Below are 22787 nucleotides of genomic sequence, written 5' to 3' on the forward strand. Positions count from 1 at the left end.
TTCCAAGAGGCTCTGCCTCTGTAGCAGGCTTCTGCCTGGAAACAGTGGGAGGTAGGGGTGGGGGCGTGTCTGGGGGATGGATTCTTCACCAATGCTTATGCATCGTCTTCCTGATGCTATGCTCATGATAGTGAGTTCTCATGAGATCTGGTTGTATAACACGGTCTGGCTCCTCTTCTCCTTCAGTCTTGTTCCTAATCCTCCCATATGAAATATCTTCTTGCCCCTTTGCCTTCTGGGAGGGGCAAGGAGATGTTTCATATGGGAGACGTAGGAACAAGATTATGATTGGGAGGCTTCCTGAGACCTTCCTGAAGCAGAAGCCACTATGCTTCCTTTACAGCCTGCAGAAACACGAGCCAATTCAACCCCTTTTCTTTCTTTCTTTTTTTGTTGAGACAGTATCGCTCTCGTTTCCCAGGCTGGAGTGCAATGGCGCGATCTCAGCTCACCGCAACCTCCGCCTCCTGGGTTCAGGCAATTCTCCTGCCTCAGCCTCCTGAGTAGCTGGGATTACAGGGACACACCACCATTCCCAGCTAATTTTTGTATTTTTAGTAGAGACGGGATTTCACCATGTTGACCAGGATGGTTTCGATCTCTTGACCTCGTGATCCACCCGCCTCGGCCTCTCGAAGTGTTGGGATTACAGGCTTGAGCCACTGCGTCCAGCCAAACCCCTTTTCTTTCTGATCATACAGAAAATTAGTGCTGTGAAGTAGAGCTATGAAATGCCTTCAAGGCCTTTCCCCATTGTCTTGGCAACCAGCACCCAGCTTCTTTTCATGCAAATATCTGAAGCCTTCTCGGATTTTCCCCCTGAAAGTGGACTTTCCTTCTTTTACCACATTGCCAGGCTGTAAAAAAAGAGAGCTAAAAATGTAGAAGCAGGTTTAGAAGTCGGTAAAAGACAAAGTTCAGGAGAGTTGGGAAAGCTTAGAAGACAGCAAGATTAGGAAAAATTTGAACCACTGCAGAGAATTGTTAAAAACTTGTGATCAGAAGGCTGACAGAAGGATGGACAATGAAGACAAGACATAAAAGGTCTCAGATGAGGGCCGGGCGCGGTGGCTCACGCCTGTAATCCCAGCACTTTGGGAGGCCGAGGCGGGTGGATCACAAGGTCAGGAAATTGAGACCATCCTGGTCAATATGGTGAAACCCCGTCTCTACTAAAAATACAAAAAATTCAGTGGCTCAAGCCTGTAGTCCCAGCACTTTGTGAGGCTGAGGCAGGTGGATCACGAGGTCAAGAGATCGAGACCATCCTTGTCAACATGGTGACACTAAAAATACAAAAAATTAACTGGGCATGACGGCGCGTGCCTGTAATCCCAGCTACTCAGGAGGCTGAGGCAGGAGAATTGCCTGAACCCAGGAGGCGGAGGTTGCGGTGAGCCGAGATCGCGCCATTGCACTTCAGTCTGGGTAACGAGAGCGAAACAGTCTCAAAAAAAAAAAAAAAAAAAAAAAAACGGTCTCAGATGAAAATGAGGAATTTCCATTGAACAGGAGCCAAGGTTACATTTGATTGGCTTTAGCAAAGAATGTGGCTGCACGGTGACCCTGCCTTGAAGATCGGTCAAACTATGAACTTATGATGATTTAGGATGTATCTGATATATGGAACATCCAGGCAGCATAGCTCAAGAGGTGTCCTGTCTGCATCAAATAGCTTGTGTTCTTTTTTTTTTGAGACGGAGTTTCGCTCTTGTTACCCAGGCTGGAGTGCAATGGCGCGATCTCGGCTCACCGCAACCTCCGCCTCCCGGGTTCAGGCAATTCTCCTGCCTCAGCCTCTTAAGTAGCTGGGATTACATGCATGCGCCATTATGCCCAGCTAATTTTTTGTATTTTCAGTAGAGACGTGGTTTCACCATGTTGACCAGGATGGTCTTGATCTCTTGACCTCGTGATCCACCTGCCTCGGCCTCCCAAAGTGCTGGGATTACAGGCGTGAGCCACCACGCCCAGCCGAGCTTGTGCTCTTATTTGTGATCTAAGAAATAACCTCAAGTTGGAACTTTTATTTCCATGATAAGTGGAGCTCAAAAGTTAGGAAAATTTGGAGCCTGGTAAAGAAGTCAGAAAGAAAAGCAGATTTTCAGGGGGGAAATGCAAGAAGGCTTAGGGGATTTGCATAAAAAGGAATTCAGTCCAAATCGCCAAGACAATGAGAAAAAGGCCCTGAAGGCATTTCAGAGACCTTTGCAGAAGCCTTTTCAGTCACAGGCCTTGGGGCCTAGGAGAGAAGACTGATGTCCTTGGCCATCTCCATGCGCCACTGCTTTGTGCATCTTCTGGACACTGCTGCCTGCATCCGTGCAGCGCCAGCTCCAGCCAGGTCTGAAAGGTGCACAGGTACAGCTTAGGTCACTGCTTCACATGGCTCCAAGCCTTGACGGCTTCCACACCGTGTTAAGCTAGCAGGTGCACAAAGCCAGAGACTAGAGGCTTGAGAGCCTTCGTCTAGACCTCAGAGGATGTAAGAAAAAGGCTGGGTGTCTAAGTAAAAGCTTTTTCTTTTTCTTTTCTTTTTTTTTTTGAGACGGAGTTTTGCTCTTGTTACCCAGGCTGGAGTGCAATGGCGCAATCTAGGCTCACTGCAACCTCTGCCTCCCGGGTTCAGGCAATTCTCCTGCCTCAGCCTCCTGAGTAGCTGGGATTACAGGCACGCGCCACCATGCCCAGCTAATTTTTGTATTTTTAGTAGAGACGGGATTTCACCATGTTGACCAAGATGGTCTCAATCTCTTGACCTCGTGATATACCCACCTGGGCCTCCCGAAGTGCTGGGATCACAGGCTTGAGCCACTGCGTCCGGCCAAACCCCTTTTCTTTCTGATCATACAGAAAATTAGTGCTGTGAAGTAGAGCTATGAAATGCCTTCAAGGCCTTTCCCCATTGTCTTGGCAACCAGCACCCAGCTTCTTTTCATGCAAATATCTGAAGCCTTCTCGGATTTTCCCCCTGAAAGTGGACCTTCCTTCTTTTATCACATTGCCAGGCTGTAAAAAAGAGAGCTAAAAATGTAGAAGCAGGTTTAGAAGTCGGTAAAAGACAAAGTTCAGGAGAGTTGGGAAAGCTTAGAAGACAGCAAGATTAGGAAAAATTTGAACCACTGCAGAGAATTGTTAAAAACTTGTGATCAGAAGGCTGACAGAAGGATGGACAATGAAGACAAGACATAAAAGGTCTCAGATGAGGGCCGGGCGCGGTGGCTTACGGCTGTAATTCCAGCACTTTGGGAGGCCGAGGCGGGTGGATCACGGGGTCAAGAGATCGAGACCATTCCGGTCAACATGGTGAAACCCCGTCTCTACTAAAAATACAAAAATTAGCTGGGCATGGTGGCGCATGCCTGTAATCCCAGCTACTCAGAAGGTTGAGGCAGGAGAATTGCCTGAATGCAGGAGGCAGAGGTTGCGGTGAGCCGAGATCGCGCCATTGCACTCCAGCCTGGGTAACGAGAGCAAAACTCCCTTCTCAAAAAAAAAAAAGAAAGAAAAGAAAAAGCATGATTGTTTTTTACTCTGTTTGAAGGACATGAGATTCAGGGTGGGTCATGGTCAGAATAATATGGTTTGGCTATGTTACCCTAGAAAAACTCATGTGGAACTATAATTCTGAATTTTGGAAGTGGGGCCTGGTGGAAGGGGATTTAATTATGGATGGGAGTGGGTGGAGGTGTAAGAAAAAAGGAGGGTGTAGGGTGGGAAGGAGTAGGCTGGCTGTGAGCTGGTGTGAGGCTGGTGGGTACTAGGAAGGGAGAGTAGCCTCCTGCAAAGGCAGAGGCTCATGGAAAATCTCTATTAGGGCAGTGCACCTGCGGCTCCATGGCTGCTCTCATGGGCTGGGTTGGTGTTGAGTGCCTGTAGCTCTTCCATACTGAGGGGGTGAGCTGTTGGTGGGTCTATGAATCTGGGGCTGGAGGATGGTGGCTTCCTGCATGTGGGCTCCAAGCCCATATTATTCTTCTGCACTGCCATAGTACAGGTTTTCCAAGAGGCTCTGCCTCTTTATCAGGCTTCTGCCTGGAAAGTAGGGGGGTGGAGGTGGGTTGAGGGGTGGATCCTTCACCAATGGTTAAGCACCATCTTCTTCTTTTTGTTTTTTTTTTTTTTGAGACGGAGTTTCACTCTTGTTACCCAGGCTGGAGTGCAATGGCGCGATCTCGGCTCACTGCAACCTCCGCCTCCTGGGTTCAGGCAATTCTCCTGCCTCAGCCTCCTGAGTAGCTGAGACTACAGGTGTGCACCGCCATGCTCAGCTAATTTTTGTATTTTTAGTAGAGACGGGGTTTCACCACGTTGACCAGGATGGTTTTGATCTCTTGACCTCGTGATTCACCCGTCTCAGCCTCCCAGAGTGCTGGGATTACAGGCTTGAGCCACCACGCCCGGCCAAGCTCCATCTTCTTGATGTTGACCTCAACATCTAGACTCCAGAGGATGCATGGGAAAGCCTGGGTATCCAGGTAGAGGCTTTCCCAAGAGGCCTGCAAAACCACATGTGTAGAGCTGCCCCAGTCCTCGGGAGCGCAGCCACCACACCATCCTGTACTCTGGATGTGGAGTATAGACTCAATGAATATAATTCTGGAGCTACAGGACTGAATGACTGACCTTCCCCGTTTCTGACTTGCTTGGGGTCTGTGAGTCACACCTGTGTTGGGTGCTTCTTCCTGGCATTTTCCTTTTGGCTGGGAATGCTTACCCAATGCCTATGCAATCACTGTACCTCGTATATACTTAATGTGCTTTGTATTTTAGCGGCTCAAGGGCAGAAGAGACTGCAGCCTTGTCTCAGATGAGACTTTGGACTTTGGACATTTGAGTACATGCTGGAATGAGTGAAGACATTGGGGAACTGTAGAGAAGGCATCACTGTGTTTTGCAGTGAGAGAGGGTCGTGAGATTCGGTTGGGAAGGGGCAGAGTAATAAGACTTGGCTCTGTGTCTCTACGAAAACACATGTAGGATTGTAATGGAATGTTAAAGGTGGGGCTTCATGGCAGGTGATTTAATCATGGTGGACAGTGGGGGCTGGAAGTGGGGGTATGGGTAGAGTGGGGGTTTATGGTGAGGGTTGGGGTGAAACATGGAAATTTGGGGCAGATACTTAAAAAATGGTTTCTCCTTAAACAGTATCTCCTTAATGCTTTCTGTGTGATAGTGAGTTCTCGTGATGAATGAATGCCATCCTGCTGGGTTTTAGATTTGCATTCGGCCTGTGTCCCAGCTGTGTTACCTTTCTGGGAAAATTATCCCTTTGGTTTGAGAAAGCTTACCCAATGCCTGTACCATCATTGTATTTTAAAGAACTCCCTTTAAAATTCAGTGACTGATAGGCAGAGGGGACTGTGGCCTTGTCTTGGATGAGAAGATGAACTTTTTACATTTCAGTTACCGCTGAAATGAGTTAACAGTTTTTGGTACTTTTGAAAAAGCTTGTTTGTATGTTGCTCTGTAACAACGACATGAGATTCAGGGGTGTCAGGATCAGAATAATATGGTTTGTTGTGTTTCCCTACCTAACTCGGGTGGAATTGTATTCCTGAATGTTGGAGGCGGGGCCTGGTTGGAGGTTATTTAATCATGGGTGGGAGGTTGGTGGGCATGAAGAAAAAGGAGTGGGTAGGGTGGGTAGAATAGGTTGGCAGTAGGGTGGTGAGAGGGTGGTGGGTAGCAGGAATGGGGAGTAGGTTGCTGTCTAGGCAGAGGCTCATGGAAGACCTCTACTAGGCAGTGAACTTGTGGCCTTGCAGGGTTTAGCCCCCATGGCTGCTCTCATGGGCTGGGCTGGTGTTGGGTGCCTGTAGCTGTTTGGTCAGTCTGAATCTGGAGTCTAGAGGATGGTGGCCTCCTGTGTAGGGGCTCCAAGCCTAAATGTTTCATCTGCACTTCCCTAGTAGAGGTTTTCCAAGAGGCTCTGCCTGTGCAACAAGCTTCTGCCTTGAAACAGTGGAGCATGGGATGGAGGTGGGGGTGTGTGGAGGGTGGATCTCTCACTAATGGTTAAGCACATCTCCTAATAATGAGTTCTAACGAGATACGGTTGTATAATAGGGTGGCACCTCTTTCTCTGCCTTGCTCCTTCTTCTTCCATATAAAATATCCCATTGCCACTTGGTCTTCTGACGGGATTGGGAGGCTTCCTGAGTCCTCCCAGAAGCAGAAGGCTCTGTGCTTTCTCTACAGCCTGCAGAACCCTCATTCAATTCAACCTCTTTTCTTTATGATTATACAGATGATTAGTGCTGTGAAATGGAGCTTTGAGATGCCTTCAGGAAATTTTCCCCATTGTCTTGGCAACCAACACTCAGCTTCATTTTATGAACATATCTGAAGCCTCCATAAATTTCCCCAGTGAAAATGGACCGTTACTAAAAGAGTCCATTTTCACTGGGGAAATTTATGGAGAGCACATTGCCAGGCTACAACAAAGATGGATGAAAATGTAGAAACAGGTTTAGAAGTGGCTAACAGCCAGAGGTTGGAGAGTTCAAAGGGCTTCATAGAAGACAGGAAGATAAGGAAAACTTGGAACATTGCAGAGCCTTGTTAAATCGTTGTAATTAAAAGGCTGAAAGAAGTATGCACAGTAAAGGCCAAGCTTGGACGACCTCAGATGAAAAGAAACTTACTGGGAACAGGAGCCAAGGTCACTTTTGTTTTGCCTTAGCAAAGAACACGACTGTGCAGTGCCCCTGCCAGGGAGAGCTGTGAAACTTTGGATTCTAGGGTGAGAGTTTCGGGTGTATTTGGTGGGATGACCTTCTAGGCATCAGAACTCGAGGAGTGTCCTGTCTGCCTCAAACATCCTGTGGACTTATGTGTGACCGACTAAATGACCTCAAGTTGGAACTTCTATTTCTATGAGAAACAGAGCTTAAAAGTTTGGAAAATTCACAGCCTGGGCAAGTGGTTAAAGAGAAAAGCTGATTTTAAGTTAAAAAATCAAAAAGGCTTTGAAAATTTGCATAAAACGGAGCCCAGTGCCAATAGCCAAGACAATGGGGAAAAGGCCTTGAAGGCATTTCAGAGACCTTTGCAGCAGCCCTTGCTGTCACAGGCCCTGGGGCCTAGGAGAGAAGAACGGTGGCCTCCTTTCTGTGAGCAGCCTCGGGACACTGCTGCTGGCACACCTGCAGCTCCAGCTCCAGACTGACTGAAAGATACACAGGTACAGCTTTCGTCACTGCTTCAGATGGTGTAAGTTCCAAGCCTTGGTGGCTTCCACATAGTGTTAAGCCAGCAGATGCACAGAACATGAGACTAGAGGCTTGCAAGCCTTCCTCTAGACTCCAGAGTTTGTACAGAAATACCTGGGTGTTCAGGCAGAAGCTTTCCCAAGAGGCAGAGCCTCATGGGAAACCTTTACTAGAGCAGCACAGAGGAACAGACATGGTTGGAGCCCCTACACAGGGAGGCACCATTTTCCAGACCCCAGATTGATAGAGCCACCTGAACAGCTTGCACTCTCAGTTTTGAAAAGCTACAGGCACTCAACATCAGCCCAGCCCATGAGGCCACAGGTGTGCAAAGCCACAGGTGCAGAGCTGCCCAGGGCTTTGGGGGCCGAGCCATCACACCACCCTGTGCTCTGGTTGTCGGACGTAGATTCGAAAAAGCTGATGTTGGAGCTGTAGGGTGTAAGGTTAGCTGAGAGAAAGAAGAATAGGCCCAAAGTCAGGCAAGCATGTTTTATTAACCTGACAGGATGCCCCATAACAGTCAGAAGAGGCAGCCCCAAGCTTTAAAATGGAGTGGTTTATATGGGGTGAGAGGGGCATAAAGGAGTTTCAGGAATAAGATAATCTATCAGCTTGTAACAGGCAAAGAGATAGTTTGTTAACTTGTAACAGACTTACAATATATAATTTAATTATGTGACTTTTCTGGTGGCAGTTAAAAAAAAAAAACAAGATTTTTACAGGTATGTGTTAAACAGAAATTTATAAGTATGGATAACACACATTTGTTTTCCCTGTCCTCCCCCAAGTTGCCCGATGGCTGTGATCAGGCTTTGCTTAATTGTAGCATGTCTGGCAGCCTTGATGTGGCACCTAGGTAGGAGTTCAGAAATGCAGCTGCAGAGCAATCAGAGTTGGGGGAAGGGGTCAACTTGTGCAGAGGGGGTTTTCTGAGTAGAAAACTCCCACATGTTGCAGTTAGGGCCAGGTGGGGGGTGATTTAATCATGGCCTGGAGGGGGTTGTGGATGGAGGAAAAAAATGGGCAGGGTGGGGAGAAATTAAGACATGCTGGAATGAGTTAAGACATTGAGGGATTGTATTTCAAGATTGTATCTTGAAAGAAAAGAACTCCCTGGCTCATGCTTGTAATCCCAGCACTTTGGGAGGCCGAGGTGGGTGGATCTCGAGGTCAAGAGATCGAGACCATCCTGGTCAACGTGGTGAAACCCCGTCTCTACTAAAAAAAAAAATTAGCTGGGCATGGTGGTGCGTGCCTGTAATCCCAGCTACTCAGGAGGTGGAGGCAGGAGAATTGCCTGAACCCAGGAGGCGGAGGTTGCGGTGAGCCGAGATCGTGTCATTGCACTCCAGCCTGGGTAACGGGAGCGGAACTCTGTCTCAAAAAAAAAAAAAAAAAAAGAAAAGAACTCCCTTTTAAATTCAGGGACTCAGGCAGAAAGGACTGTAGCCTTTCCTTGGATGAGACTTGAACTTCTTACATTTGAGTAACTGCTGGAATGAGTTAAGACTTTTAAAAACTTTTGAAAATGTATGTTTGTGTTTTGCTCTGTGAGAAGGACAAGAAATTTGGAGGTGTCAGGGTGAGAATAATACTGAAGTATTGGATCGAGTACAAAATTAGCACCAAGACAAAAGTATGCCAAATTGCAGGGTCTTTATTGCTGGTGGCAGTGGAGGATTGACGTCTCTCCAACCCGTGGCCCCGAAAGGAGGGTGACAAGACCTTTACCACCTCCGGGGTGAGGGTGTGGGGCTGAAGGGATTCAGACAATCTGAGGGCCAGGGGATTCCGTAAATCACCTCCCGGGCAGAGAGGAGGGTGCGGGTCTCCGGATATTCCAAGGGCTAGGGAACTTGTTGTCACTTCGATTGTTACCTAAGTGGTTTACAGAAGTCACGATAAGCCTTAGTTTACACATCCTGTGGGCAGTGGTGGATCCACAGATCTTAGTTACTCATTACGAGTTGCCGGGGTCAGAATGGAATTAGCTTGGGCTGCTTACTCTGGTCATCACCAGTAAGCAAAGGCGGCAAATCTGGCAGTTCCTGATAAGAAAAGGTAAGCAGTTTTACATAGCGGGCATTTTGCAGAGCAAGCTAGCAGTTTTATGTACAGAAGCCAAGGTCAGCAGTCATTGTGAGGAGACTGGGGCAGCCGTTACAACTTATTTTTGGAAAACAGCTTTGTCCTGTATAAAATGGCGTTGCTCAGGTTCCAGCTATAGCACAATATGGTTTGAGTGTGTTTCCCTAAAAAAGGACTCATGGGAATTATATTCCCAAATGTTGGAGATGGGGCCTGGTTAGAGATGATTTAATCACGGACTGGAGGGGGTTGTGGTAGAAGGAAAAAGAAGTGAGTAGGGTGGGGAGACGGTGGTGGGGAGGAGGAAGGAGGAGTAGCCTGCGTCTGAGGCAGAGGCTCGTGGAAAATCTCTACTTTGGCAGTGCACCTGTGACTTTGCAGGGTTTAGCTCTCATGGCTGCCCTCATGGGTTGGGCTGGTGCTGAGTGTCTGTACCTTTCCACACTGAGGGTGCAAGCTGTTGGTGGGTTTATGAATCTGGGATCTGTGGTGCCTTTCTATGTGGGGACTCTAAGCCCATTTTTTTCTGCATTGCCCTAGTACAAGTTTTCTAAGAGGCTCTGCCTCTGCAACAGGCTTCTTCCTAGAAACAGCTGTGGGAGGGATGTAGTGGGGGATGAATCTTTCACCAGTGGTTAAGCACAATCTTCTTGATGCTGATCTTGCGATAGGGAGTTCCCATGAGATCTGGTTGTATTACTGGATGTGGCATCTTTTTCCATTCTCCCTCTGGCTTGCACTTCTGGCATATAAAAAAATCCAGTTGCTGCTTGGTCTTCTGTTATGATTGGGAGGCATCCTGAATCCTCCCTGTCTGACCTGCCCGGACCCTCGTTGCTTGGACCCTAAGGCCCGATCGAATTAAACGAGACGAAGTAAGAGTTCAGGCTTTACTAGGGAATCTCCGGGCAGACTAGACTCGTGCACGGGGGAGAGTCAGCAGTCTCGCACCGGCTTTCTTTGTCTTGCGGTTTTTATAGGGGTAGTGGAGCTGAGGGAGTGGGAGAGCCGAGGTGGCGGGTGGGTAGCCGTTGGTCAGTTTAAACTGCCCGGCGGGAAGTTGGGGGAGAGCTGATGGGGCGGGTGGTGATTGGTTGGGTGGTTGCTGGGCGGAAGGTAGCTGGACTTGTGCCAGTCGGGGTCTCGGAGAGCTGAGCCGGGAAGAGGGGAACTTCCCATGTAAGCGGAGGGGGACTTTCCACATGGGGAAGTAAAATACCTTCCATGTGGCTGGGCCCTGGGTGGGGGGCGGGTAAGAGAGGCCCAAGGGTCCTCCACCAGACACTCCCAGCAGAAGCCTCTATATTTTCTATAAAGCCTGCAGAACCATGGGCTAGTTCAACTGTTTTTTTTTATGATCACACAGAAAATTAGTGCTGTGAAGTGGAGCTATGAAATGCCTTCAAGGCCTTTTTTCCATTGGCTTGGCCATCAGCACTCAGTTTCTTTTCAGGTAAATGTATGAAGCCTTCGTAAATTTTCAACCTAAAAATGATCTTTTCTTATTTTTTAAATTTATTTTATTTTTGTTTATTTATTTTGAGACGGAGTTTCGCTCTTGTTACCCAGGCTGGAGTGCAATGGCGCGATCTCAGCTCACCGCAACCTCCGCCTCCTGGGTTCAGGCAATTCTCCTGCCTCAGCCTCCTGAGTAGCTGGGATTACAGGCACGCGCCACCATGTTCAGCTAATTTTTTTGTATTTTTAGTAGAGACGGGGTTTCACCATGTTGACCAGGATGGTCTCGATCTCTTGACCTCATGATCCACCCGCCTCGGCCTCCCAAAGTGCTGGGATTACAGGCTTGAGCCACCGCGTGCGGCCCACTTTTCTTCTTTTACCACATTGTCAGCCTGCAACAAAAATAGCTGAAAATGTAGAAGCAGGTTCAGAAGTGGGTAATGGCCAAAGATTGGAGAGATGGGAAGGCTTTGAAGAAGCCAAGAAGATGAGAGAAAATTTGGACCCCTGTAGAGACTTGTTAAATAGTTATAATTAAATAGGTGACAGAAGCATGGACAGTGAAGGCCAGGCTTAGGAGGGCTCAGATGAAAATGAGGAACTTACTGGAACACTAGCCAAGGTTACTTCTGCTTTGCTTTAGGAAAGAACATGGCTGCATGTGCCCCTGCCCTGGGTGTCCACGAAACTTTGAACTTGAGGTGATGATTTAGGGTGTATATATTGGAAATAATTTCTAGGCACCAAAATTCAAGAGGTGTCCTGTCTGTGTCTTATGGTCTTATGTTTGACCAAATAAATTGAGGAGGGAGACCCAAGCATTTGGGATTCCCTCTCCCTCGTCATTCACTGTGAATCTCAATAGAAGAGAGAGCAAGCCAGCTGGCGCCTCCTTGAATCTCTTTCCTGAAAACAACAGGCTAGGCCTTGGGGAAACTCTCCAGAAGACACTATTTTTACTTAAAACAAGATCAACCCAGAAACCTTTTCACATGTGAGTCCTAAAACTGTAAACTGGAACCATTTTGTATGTAATTCCTGAAAACTATAAACTAAAACTTTTTCACATGGGAGTCGTAAAACTGTAAACCGGAACCCTTTCGTATGTAATTCCTGAAACTGTAAACCTTTTCACATGTGAGTCCTAAAACTATGAACCTAAGACTTTTCCAGGTGTAACATCTAAAGTATAAGCCTATATAAAGGCTGCACCTCCCTTCGTTGGAGGAGCTTAGATGTCAGGCACCTGTGCCACCTTGCTCCCAGCTGAAACAGATTCCTTCCTCCTGTATTCGGTGTCCAAGAGATCCTTTCCCACAGCCGCTCCTGCTACAAAATGACCTCGGCTTGAAACTTCTATTTAAATGATAAGCAGAGCTTAAAAGTTTGGAAATTTGCAGCCTGGCCAAGTGGTCAAAAAGAAAAGCTGATTATCAGTGGGAAAATTCAGGACAGCTTCAGAATTGTGTATAAAATGGAGTCCAGTGTTAATAGTCAAGACAATGGGAAAAAGACATTGAAGGCATTTCAGACACGTTTGCAGCAGCCCTTGCTTTCACAGGTGCTGAGGCCCAGGACAGAAAAATGGTTTCCTGGGCCAGCCCCTCGGCCCTGCTGCTGTGTGCAGCCTCAGGACACTGCTGCCTGCATTCCTGCAGCTCCAGCTTTCGTCATGGCTGAAAGGTGCACAGGTACAAGTTGGGCCACTGCTTAAGAGGGAGAAAGCATCAAGCCTCTGTGGCTTCCATATAGTCAAGCCAACAAGTGCACAGAGCACAAGACTAGAGGCTTGAGAGTCTTCATCTAGACTCCAGAGTATATATGGAAAAACCTGGGTGTTCAGACAGAAACTTTTCCAAGGGCGGGGCCTCATGGGAAACCTCTACTCAGGCAGTACAGAGATGGGAGCCCTCATAAAGGGGTATGGCATTTTCCAGACCCCAGATTATAGACCCACCAACAGCTTGCACCCTTAATGTTATAAGCTACAGGCACTCAACATCAGCCCAGCCCATGGGGGCACCTGTGGAAGATAAACCCTGCAGAGCCACAGGCACAGAGCTGCTCAATGCCTTGGGAGCCCAGCCATCACATCACCCTGTGCCCTGGATGTGGGTCGTAGATTCAAAAAAATGATTACGGAGCTGTAGGATTGCATGACTGGCCTACTGGGTTTTTGACTTGCATGGGGTCTGTAAGTTTCATGTGCTTCTTTCTGACAAATGTCTTTCTTTTGGCTGCGAATGCTTATGCAATGTCTGTGCAATACAAAGCAAGTTAACCTGCTTTCCAGGGCAGAAGCTTAGAGGCAGAAGAGACTGCAGCCTGTTTCATATGAGACTTTGGACATTTCAGTAAATGCTGGATTGAGTTAAGATATCAGGAGACTGTAGAGAAGGCATCATTGTATTTTGCAGTGGGAGGAGACCATAAGATTGGGGGCCAGGGGAGGAATAATATGATTTGGCCCTGTGTCCCTACCAAAAGTCATGTGGAATTGTAATGTGGAATGTTAAAGGTGAGGCTTGATGGAAGGTGATTTAATCATGGTTGACAGTAGGAGTTAGAAGTGAGTGGAGGGAGTTTGAGGGGGTTATGGTGGGGCTGGGAGTAAAAGATGGGGCTGGGGAGGCAGATCCTTTGCAGATAGTTGAGCACTATCTTTTTAATGCTGTCTGTGCAATAATGAGTTCTCGTGGTGAATAAATACTGTCCTGCTGGGTTTTGGGCTTGCACTGGGCCTGTGTCTCAACTGTGTCATTTTTTCCAAAAAATTTCTTCCCATTGGACTGAGCAAGCTTACCCAATGCCTGTACTGTGATATAGCTGGCCTAGAGTTAGAACCTGTACAATGCCATTTTATAAATTGACAAAGCTGTTTCCATTCTCCTCACAATGACTGCTAACCTTGGCTTCTGTAAACTGCTAGATTATTTGCAGGATGCAAATTGAGGTAAAGCTGCATACCTTCTCTTATCTGTAACTGCCAGAATTGCTGGCCTTTGTTTACCAGAGTAAGCACCCCCAGATAATTCCATCCTGGCGCCAAGTAATTAAAAATCTATGGATCCCACCCCTACCCAGACGATGTGTAAACGAATGTTATTCTCAGCATCTGTGAACCCCTTAAGTAACAATCAGAATGTCAAATAGTCCCCTGGCCCTGAAAATGTCTGGAACCCCCTCACCCTAATCTCCGCCCAGAAGGTGATTTGAATCCACTGGCCCTCGGAATGTCTGAAGTCCCTCACCCCATCCTCTCCCCTCACCCCCAAGGTTATTTTATGGGTATAAAAGATCTTGTCACCCTCTTTTACGGGGCCACGGGTTGGAGAGACATGAGTCCTCCATGGTCGCCGGCAATAAACCCTGAAATTTGGCATACTTTTGTCTTGGTGTTGACTTTCTATGCTCAGTCCGATATAACAGTACCATCATTGTATCTTGAAAAGAAAGAGCTCCCGTTTTTTTGTTTTTTTTTTTTTTTTTTTGAGATGGAGTTTCGCTCTTGTTACCCAGGCTGTAGTGCAATGGCGCGATCTCGGCTCACCGCAACCTCCGCCTCCTGGGTTCAGGTAATTCTCATGCCTCAGCCTCCTGAGTAGCTGGGATTACAGGCATGAGCCACCACGCACAGCTAATTTTTTTTGTATTTTTAGTAGAGATGGGGTTTCATCATGTTGACCAGGATGGTCCTGATCTCTTGACCTCACGATCCAACCACCTCGCCTCCCAAAGTGCTGGATTACAGGCTTGAGCCACCGCGCCCGGCCAGAAAGAACTTCCAGGGACTTATAGGCAGAAGGGACTGTAGCATTGTCTTGGATGAGACTGTAAACTTTTTACATTTGAGTTACTGCTGGAATGAGTTCAGAATTTTGGAAACTTAGCCAGGCACAGTGGCTCACTCCTGTAATCCCAGCACTTTCGGAGGCTGGGAGGTTGGTGGGATGGAAGGAAAAAGGGGTAGATAGGGTGGAAGGGAGCAGGTGGCAGTAGGGTGGTGAGAGGGTGGCGGGTAGTAGAAAGGGGCAGTAGTAGCCGGCTGCAAAGGCAAAGGCTCATGGAAAACCTCCACTTCAGCCATGCCCTGTGGCTTCTCACGGTTTAGCCCCCATGGCTGTTCTCATGGGCTGGGCAGGTGTTGAGGGCCTGCAGCTTTTCCACACTGAGGGTTCAAACTGTTGGTGGGTTTATGCATCTGAGGACTGGAGGTTGGTGGCCCCCTGTGTGGAGGCTCCAAGCCCATATTTTCCTTCTTTACTGCCCTCATAGAGGTTTTCCAACATGCTCTCCTTCTACAGGAGGCTTCTGTCTGGCAACAGTGGGGTTGGGGGTGTGGTGGAGGGTGGTGGTGTGGTATTTGCCAGGAGAGGGCCTGGCACTGTGGCTCATGCCCGTAATCCCAGCACTTTGGGAAGCTGAGATGGGAGGATTGCTTGAGGCCAGGAGTTCGAGACCAGCCTGGCCAACATAGCAAGACCTTGTCTCTAAAAAAGCAAAAAAAGAATTATCAATATGACAAAGTAATTCCTCTCCTAGATATATACCAAAAATAATTAAAAACAAAAACAGGTATTCAAACAAAACTTAGTATATGAAAGTACATAGCAGTAATGTTTATAATAGCCCAGATGTGGAACCAACCCAAATGTCCATGCCAGATGAATGGTCATGCTGTGCATCCACATGACAGAATGTTATTCAGCCTTAAAAAGGAATGAAGGCTTGGCAAGGTGGCTCACACCTGTAATCCCAGCACTTTGGGAGGTCAAGGCAGTCGGATCACCTGAGCTCGAGAGTTCAAGACCAGCCTGACCAACATGGAGAAAACCCCGTCTCTACTAAAAATACAAAATTAGCCGAGTGTGGTGGCACATGCCTGTAATCTCAGCTACTTGGGAGGCTGAGGCAGGAGAATTGCATGAACCTGGGAGGCGGAAATTTCAGTGATCTGAGATCACACCATTGCACTCCAGCCTGGGCAACAAGAGCAAAACTCTGTCTCAAAAAAAAAAGGGATTGAAACACTGACAGGCCTTGAATGAGCCTTGGAAACATTAAGTGAAAGAAGCCAGTCACAAAGGCTACATACTGTAGGATTCAATTTCTTTTTTTTTTGAGACAGAGTCTCTCTCTGTCCCCAGGCTGGAGTACAGTGCCGCAATCTCAGCTCATTGCAACCTCTTGCCTCCCAAGTTCAAGCGATTCTCCTGCCTCACCCTCCTAAGTAGCTGGGACTACAGGCATGAGCCACCACACCCAACTAACTTTTGTATTTTTAGTAGAGACAGGGTTTCACCATGTTGGCCAAGATAGTCTTTATCTCTTGACCCCATGATCAGCCCACCTTGGCCTCCCAAAGTGCTAGGATTACAGGTGTGAGCCACTGCACCCAGCCATATTGTAGGATTCTATTTATGTGAAATCTCCAGAATAGATAAATGTACCGGGAGCAGTGGCTCACACCTGTAATCCCAGAACGTTGGGAAGCTGACGTGGGTGGATTACCTGAGGTCAGGAGTTCAAGACCAGCCGGGCCAACATGGTGAAACCCCGTCTCTACTAAAAACACAAAAACTAGCCAGGCGTGGTGATGCACACCTGTAGTCCCAGCTACTCAGGGGGCTGAGGCAGGAGAATCATTGAACCTGGGAGGCGGAGGTTGCAGTTAGCTGAGGTGGCGCCACTGCACTTCAGCCTGGGCGACAGAGCGAGGAGACTCCATCTCTTAACAAACAAACAAATTAGCCGGGGTTGGTGGTATGTGCCTGTAGTCCCAGCTACTCAGGCAGCTGAGGGAGGAGAATTGTTTGAGCCTGGGAGGTGGAGGTTGCAGTGAGTTGAGATTCTACCATTGCCCTCCAGCCTGTTGACAGAGCAAGACTGCAACTCAAAAAAAAAAAAAACAAACAAAAAACTGTATTCCCCTTCCATGGAGCTTATCTAGAAAAAACCACCTGTTTTTTTCAGGCTCACACGCAACACTTTTGTGAGCAGGTGTGTGGAGTTTTCCCATGCTGACAAATTCTCCTGCCCAAGCTGGGTGTCCCATAATTCAGTCCAATTTTGACACTATCTACCTGGAGATAGCATTGGATCCCACAGGTGAGGAGTCTATAGAAGCTAGGAAAAACAAAATGAAACATTACCAGTATTTTTGGCCCATTTCATTCTCTTTCGAGCCCCCTTCACTTTACCCTCAAAATGAGAATGTGGGCTTTCAGGTGAGCAGTTCTAATGCCCCAATTCCTTTCCAGCCTGTCGTAGGACACTCTGGAGCCCAAAAATGGCTCAGAAACTCTGGGTCCTGAAGTAGGTAAGGAACTGGAGGGCAGATCAAGGGAGCAGGAAAATAAAAATTTGCAAAAGCGAAGGGAGTAGCATTATTATAGAAGCCTCCTAAATATGGAACTACAAGTCGCAACCCTTCTAAGGCACTTAAGTTCCCGGGAAATACGAAATAAAACCAGAAAGCCCTAGATACGTATCCATATCTTTAGTTTCCCAAATTCCCTTGGTCAATAGCAGATCCTGCTTCTGCATCGACAGTGGGTGACATTAACGCGCGAATGGACTACAAATCCCGTAATGCATGGGGGCGGTGCCATGTTTAACATCTTTTAGAGACACGTGCTAGGAACTACAACTCCCAGAAGGGCACGCGCAGTACTCGGGTCCTCACTGTGCCGGCGGTTTTTTTTTTTTACTTTTTAATTTTCTTTTCTAATTGTTTTTTTAAGAGACGGGGTTGGCCGGGCGCGGTGGCTCACGCCTGTAATCCTAGCACTTTGGGAGGCCGAGGTGGGTGGATCACCTGAGGTCAGGAGTTAGAGACCAGCCTGGCCATCATGGTGAAACCCCATCTTAAAAAAAAAAAAAAAAAGAAAGAAAGAAACGGGGTTTCACCATGTTGGCCAGGCTGATCTCGAACTCCTGACCTCAAGTGATCCACCCGCTTCGGCCTCCCAAAGTGCTGGGATTACAGGCGTGAGCCACCGCGCCCGGCCTACTTTTTAATTTTTTTATTTTGAGATAGAGTCTCGGTCTGTCTCCCATGCTGGAGTGCAATGGCGCGATCTCGGCTCGCTGCAACCTCCGCCTCCCGGGCTCAAGCAATTCTCCTGTCTCAGCCTCCCGGTAGCTGGGATTACAAGCGCGAGCCACCATGCCTGGCTAATTTTTGTATTTTCAGTAGAGACCGGGTTTCGCTATGTTGGCCAGGCTAGCCTCGAACTCCTAACCTCAAGTGATCCGCCCTCCTCCTCCTCCCAAGGTGCTGAGATTACAGGGGTGAGCCATCGCGCCCGGCCTATTTACTTTTCTTAATTTATATTTTTATTTTGGTACATAGCAGGTGTATTATATATATTCACCGGCTAAATTAGATTTTTTGATACAGGCAGGCAATGTGAAATAAACACATCATGGAGAATGGGGTATCCATCCCCTTTAAAGCATTTATCCTTTGATGTGTAAACAATCCAATTACGCCCTTTAATTTATTTTAAAATGTACAATTAAATTATTATTGACTATAGTCCTCTGATGTGCTATCTAACAGCAGGTTTTATTCATCCTTTTCTTTCTATACCCATTAACCACCCCACCTCTCCCCATGTACACACCCCCACCCCCAATCTTCTCTTTTTTCTAGTCCGAAGGACAGCACCCCTTACTTGCCGAATTCCGAAGGCCACCGGGAGCGAGTTCTCAGCCTTTCCCAAGCCCTGGCTACTGAGGCGACGCAGTGGCACAGAATGATGACGGGTGATGGCTGGGGGTGTTGCACTTCTGGGTTTTAGGGAGGAGAGAGCTGGAGACCTGGAGTCCCAGGTCCTGGAGAGGAGGGGTCTGGGGGCCGGTGGGAATTTTTTATCTTGGCGAGGAAAGAGTTGGGCAGGGTTTCGGAGTTTTAGGTCTCATTCAAGAGGGAACTGGGTTCTGGGACACTTGGGAGGAGATGAGGAAGCGGTCGGGGGCGGGGAGAGGGCCGACACCTGAGTCTCAAAGAAGACTGGACTGAGGTATCCAGACTCCTGGGTCTGAAGGAGGAGGGGCTGAGGCCTGGACTCCTGGGTCTGAGCGAGGAGGGGCCGGGGGCCTGGACTCCTGGGTCTGAGGGAGGAGGGGCCTGGGAATCCGGAGTCCCGGTGCCGAAGTTTGCCATTCTCATGTCCTACTCATCCTCTCCAGATGGAAATTTGGACTCCCAGGGAGACCCTCTCCTACGTGTGCCGCTGCCTCCGTCGGACCCCACGCGCCAGGAGACCCCTCCACCCAGATCTCCCCCGGTGGCTAATTCGGGTTCCACCTGGCTCTTTCGCCGAGGCAGTGGGCGTGGCGGAGGCCCCGCCCCCTGGGGGCTCACGTGGGATGCCGGGATCGCCCCTCCGGTCCTGCCCAAGACGAGGGGACGTGGCCCTCGCGCGTCACTCTTCTACAGTCCAGCTTTTAACCCTCCCAAACACGGCAGCCAATCGGAGCGTGAGGACGTGACCGGAGGTACCACCGGAGAGATGTGGGACCACTCAGGGCATCAGGGGGCGTGGTCTGGTCCCTGTCGCCGGCCCGGGACGGGAATGATTTCTATGGCCAAAGTTTGGTTTTCTCAACACTGTTTACATTTGGATTAAAACTATGAACTTGTAGTCAATAACTTTCTTTCTGTCTGTTCGGGGTTGTGGCGCTGGAGTCTCTGATGGGCAGAGCCGGAGTTGTGGACTCCTGGGTCCTGAGAGAGGAGGGGACAGGGGCCTTGAACTTACAGGGCCTTGGACTTTTAGGTCTCTGAGAGGAAGGGATGGAGAAGCTGATCCCTCAGTCTGAGGGAGAAGGGGCTGGGGGCCTGGACCCCCTGAATCTGAGGGAGGAGGGCCTGGAGCTCCTGGATTCCTGAGTCTGAGGGAGGAGGCCAGTGTCTGAGGGAGGAGGGACTGGGGACAAACCCAGGTCTCCAGCCTTCCTAGCAACGCCCCCCGGGGCCGGACTTCCAGGATCCAGCCCCTATTGATGGTTTGATGCAACGCTTTCACGGGGCTTTGGAGGTAGACAGAGGCGCAGAGTAGAGAGACGGACAGAGACCGACGGACACGGGATGGCCACGGGAACGCACTACGCCGGGAAGGTGGTGGTTGTGACCCGGGGCGCGCGCGGACTCGGAGCCGGGATCGTCCGCGCCTTCGGTGAGCGGGGTCTGGCCGCTGGGAGCTGGGGAGTGTGAGAGAAGAAGGATGGGCGCGGGGCAATGGCGGCGGGAAATGGAGACCCCAGTACTGCAGCTGGGATTCTGACCTTACAAAAGCCCATTTGCAGGCTAAAGTAAGCGCGTGCCGCGGTAGGCTGGGGCTGAATCTGGCGAGGTCTCGGAGGGGCAGTGGCCCCCTTTCTCTGGGTCTGTTAGTGAAGCTGCAATACCAGTGGCTTGGGGAATGGCTCTGGCAGTCGTGGGCTGGCTCTGGAACCCACGAACGGGGGCTCAGGAACCTCAGCAGAAACCTGGGCAGGCAGGGAGAGCATGTGTCAAGGGCTCTGCCCTCTTGCCCTCTGTCCTGCGGGTGATCATGAGACTGGGGTCACGAGGAGAGGGGAGAGGGAGAGCGACCCCACTCCAGGTGGCCACCAGAGGGCGGCAGAGGCTTGACCCAAGGCTCGGAGGGTCACCTGTTCCCTTCCTATTCTCAGTGGACAGCGGGGCCCAAGTGGTTATGTGCGACAAGGATGGTGAGTGATGGTCCCTGAGCCCTCACCCTGGCCCTCCTCCCTCAGCTCTTACCCCGCCCTCTTCCCTCAGACCCAGGGGTCCAGGCCCCAGCTCCTCATCCCTCAGATTCAGGGGTCCAGGCCCCAGCCCCTCCTTCCTCAGACCCAGGGGTCCAGACCCCCAGCCCCTCCTCCCTCAGACCCAGGGGTCCAGACCCCCAGCCCCTCCTCCCTCAGACCCAGGGATCCAGACCCCCAGCCCCTCTTCCCTCAGACCCAGGGGTCCAGGCTCCCATCTCTTCTCTCACTGCAGAGTCTGGGGGCCGGGCGCTGGAGCGGGAGCTCCCTGGAGCTGTCTTTATCCTCTGTGAGGGTGAGCAGACTTCCTGCTCCTGCTCCGCGTCTCCGCTAATTGCCAGTTCTTTGTTCTCCTCCAGGCATCCGCATTCCCTCTTCTTTTCCTTCCTCTCCTGGCTCCACTGGACCCATCAGAGGTTTCCACCTAGTGTCACTCACACATAGGTCTTCCGTGATTGGCAAGCAGGTCATGTGTTCCTCATCTCCCACCTCTCCAAGGCTCTTAGCACATCTGACATGTGAATGGAAATGAATAAAAGTCCCTCAAAGTGGGTCAACTGTAACGGATTTTTCTTTCTCTTTTGTTTTTTTGGAGATGTCGCCCAGGCTGGAGTGCAATGGTGCGATATCGATTCACTGCAACTTCCACCTCCCGGGTTCAAGCGATTCTCCTGTCTCTGCCTCCCGAGTAGCTGGGATTGCAGGCGCTTGCCACCATGCCAAGCTAATTTTTATATATTTAGTAGAGACAGGGTTTCACCATATTGGCCAGGCTGGTCTCGAACTCCTGACCTCAGGTTATCTGCTCACCTCCGCCTCCCAAAGGGCCCCCAGCCCCTCCTTCCTCAGACCCAAGATTCCAGGCTCCCAGCTCCTCCTGGGTTGGAATTCCAGGTGTGAGCCACCGCACCTGGCCTGTAACCAATTTTTCTCCCTTGTTTCTGTTTCTGGGTTCCTATTTCCTCCTTTTCATTTTTTTTTTTTTTTTTGAGAGGGAGTTTTGCTCTTTGTTGCCCAGGCTGGAGTGTAGGGGTGCCATCTCGGTTCACTGCAACTTCCACCTCCTGGGTTCAAGCCATTCTCCCAAGTAGCTGGGATTACAGGCACCAGCCGCCACAGCCAGCTAATTTTTGTATTTTTAGTAGCAACGGTGTTTCACCATGTTGGCCAGGTTGGTCTCGAACTCCTGACCTCAGGTGATCTGCCCGCCTCAGCCTCCCAAAGTGCTGGGCCACCACGCACGGCCCCTATTTCTTTCTTTCTCAATCAGTATCTCTCTGTTTCCTGCCCCACTTGGGTAACTGTCTCCTACACTCTATCTGAACCCTTGTCAACCCCCACCCCCTGACCTTGGAATGATGACTGCACTGTGGCTCTGACCAGCCCCCTATCTCCTTCCTGTCTGCTACTCGCCTGCCATGTCTGCTGATCTCGGTACTCCTTCTTCCTCTAGCTCTTGTCCCCTGAGCTGGGAGTCCAGCTTTCCCCTCCTGCCTTGCATTTGGCAACCCTGTCTGCCTTATGGCTGGACACCTCATCTATTGCTCATTCAAAGGACATTTCCTGGGTAAGGTGTGGTGCCTGTAATCCCAGCATTTTGGGAGGCTGAGGTGGGCAGATGACTTGAGGTCAGGAGTTCGAGACCAGCCTGGCCAACATGGTGAAAACCCGTCTACTAAAAAATATAAAAAATTAGCTGGCTGTGGTAATCCCAGATGTCGGGGTCTGGCACGTCTGCCCCCCGGACCGACCTTCGGGAGTCCCCGAGACCGCCAACGTAGATGTCTCGTTCAACCTGAGAGAGACGGTGCGCGGAAAAGAAAGAATACAGAAAAGTAGAGTCTGGAGGGCTGCGTGAAGATTATGGCCAAAACGCAGCAAATTTATTTTTGTGGGTTACAGCTTTTATACCTTTTTTCTTGTTTACATTTACCTTATCTCAGCAGAAAGAAAGAAAGGGGTAGACAGAAAGGAAACAGAAACTCCATAAAAAATAGTTATCAGGGGCTTGTGATATCCGCTCAGAAAGCAGTTTAAGGGGGCTAGTGGTAGTAGTTTACATTTCAAAGATTTTACATTTCAAAGATACAATGGCGCCCTTAAGGTGGCTGGTTAAACCTGTTTTTCACCAGGAGCTAAAACAAAGGCTTGGCTCCAGGGAAAATATGGGCAGAGGTCTCTGCCCCTCTTAGGCATCTCAATTGCAGCAAGTTTATTGCTTACACAGAGACTGAAGGGGGA

The 22787-nt window shown here is 49.3% G+C and overlaps 1 protein-coding gene across 11 annotated transcripts in view; it reads left to right on the forward strand.

Annotated features, from left to right (window-relative positions):
* LOC100414647 (ankyrin repeat domain-containing protein 18A) overlaps nucleotides 1–22787 on the forward strand; it is a 98616-nt gene that overhangs the window by 59503 nt on the left and 16326 nt on the right. For 6 of the 11 annotated variants that reach the window (XM_078361918.1, XM_078361924.1, XM_078361923.1 and 3 more), the window contains 4 exons: nucleotides 18424–18536; nucleotides 18963–19951; nucleotides 20451–20489; nucleotides 20906–21098. The gene's annotated coding sequence lies outside the window, so the exon portion shown is untranslated. Of the gene's footprint in view, nucleotides 1–18423; nucleotides 18603–18962; nucleotides 19952–20450; nucleotides 20490–20905; nucleotides 21099–22787 lie in introns of those variants that run through there. The other 5 variants (XM_078361920.1, XM_078361919.1, XM_078361921.1 and 2 more) reach the window with 3 other exon arrangements.

This window comes from Callithrix jacchus, chromosome 22 (genome assembly GCF_049354715.1).
Source record: "Callithrix jacchus isolate 240 chromosome 22, calJac240_pri, whole genome shotgun sequence".
Classification (NCBI taxonomy): Eukaryota; Metazoa; Chordata; class Mammalia; order Primates; family Cebidae; genus Callithrix; species Callithrix jacchus.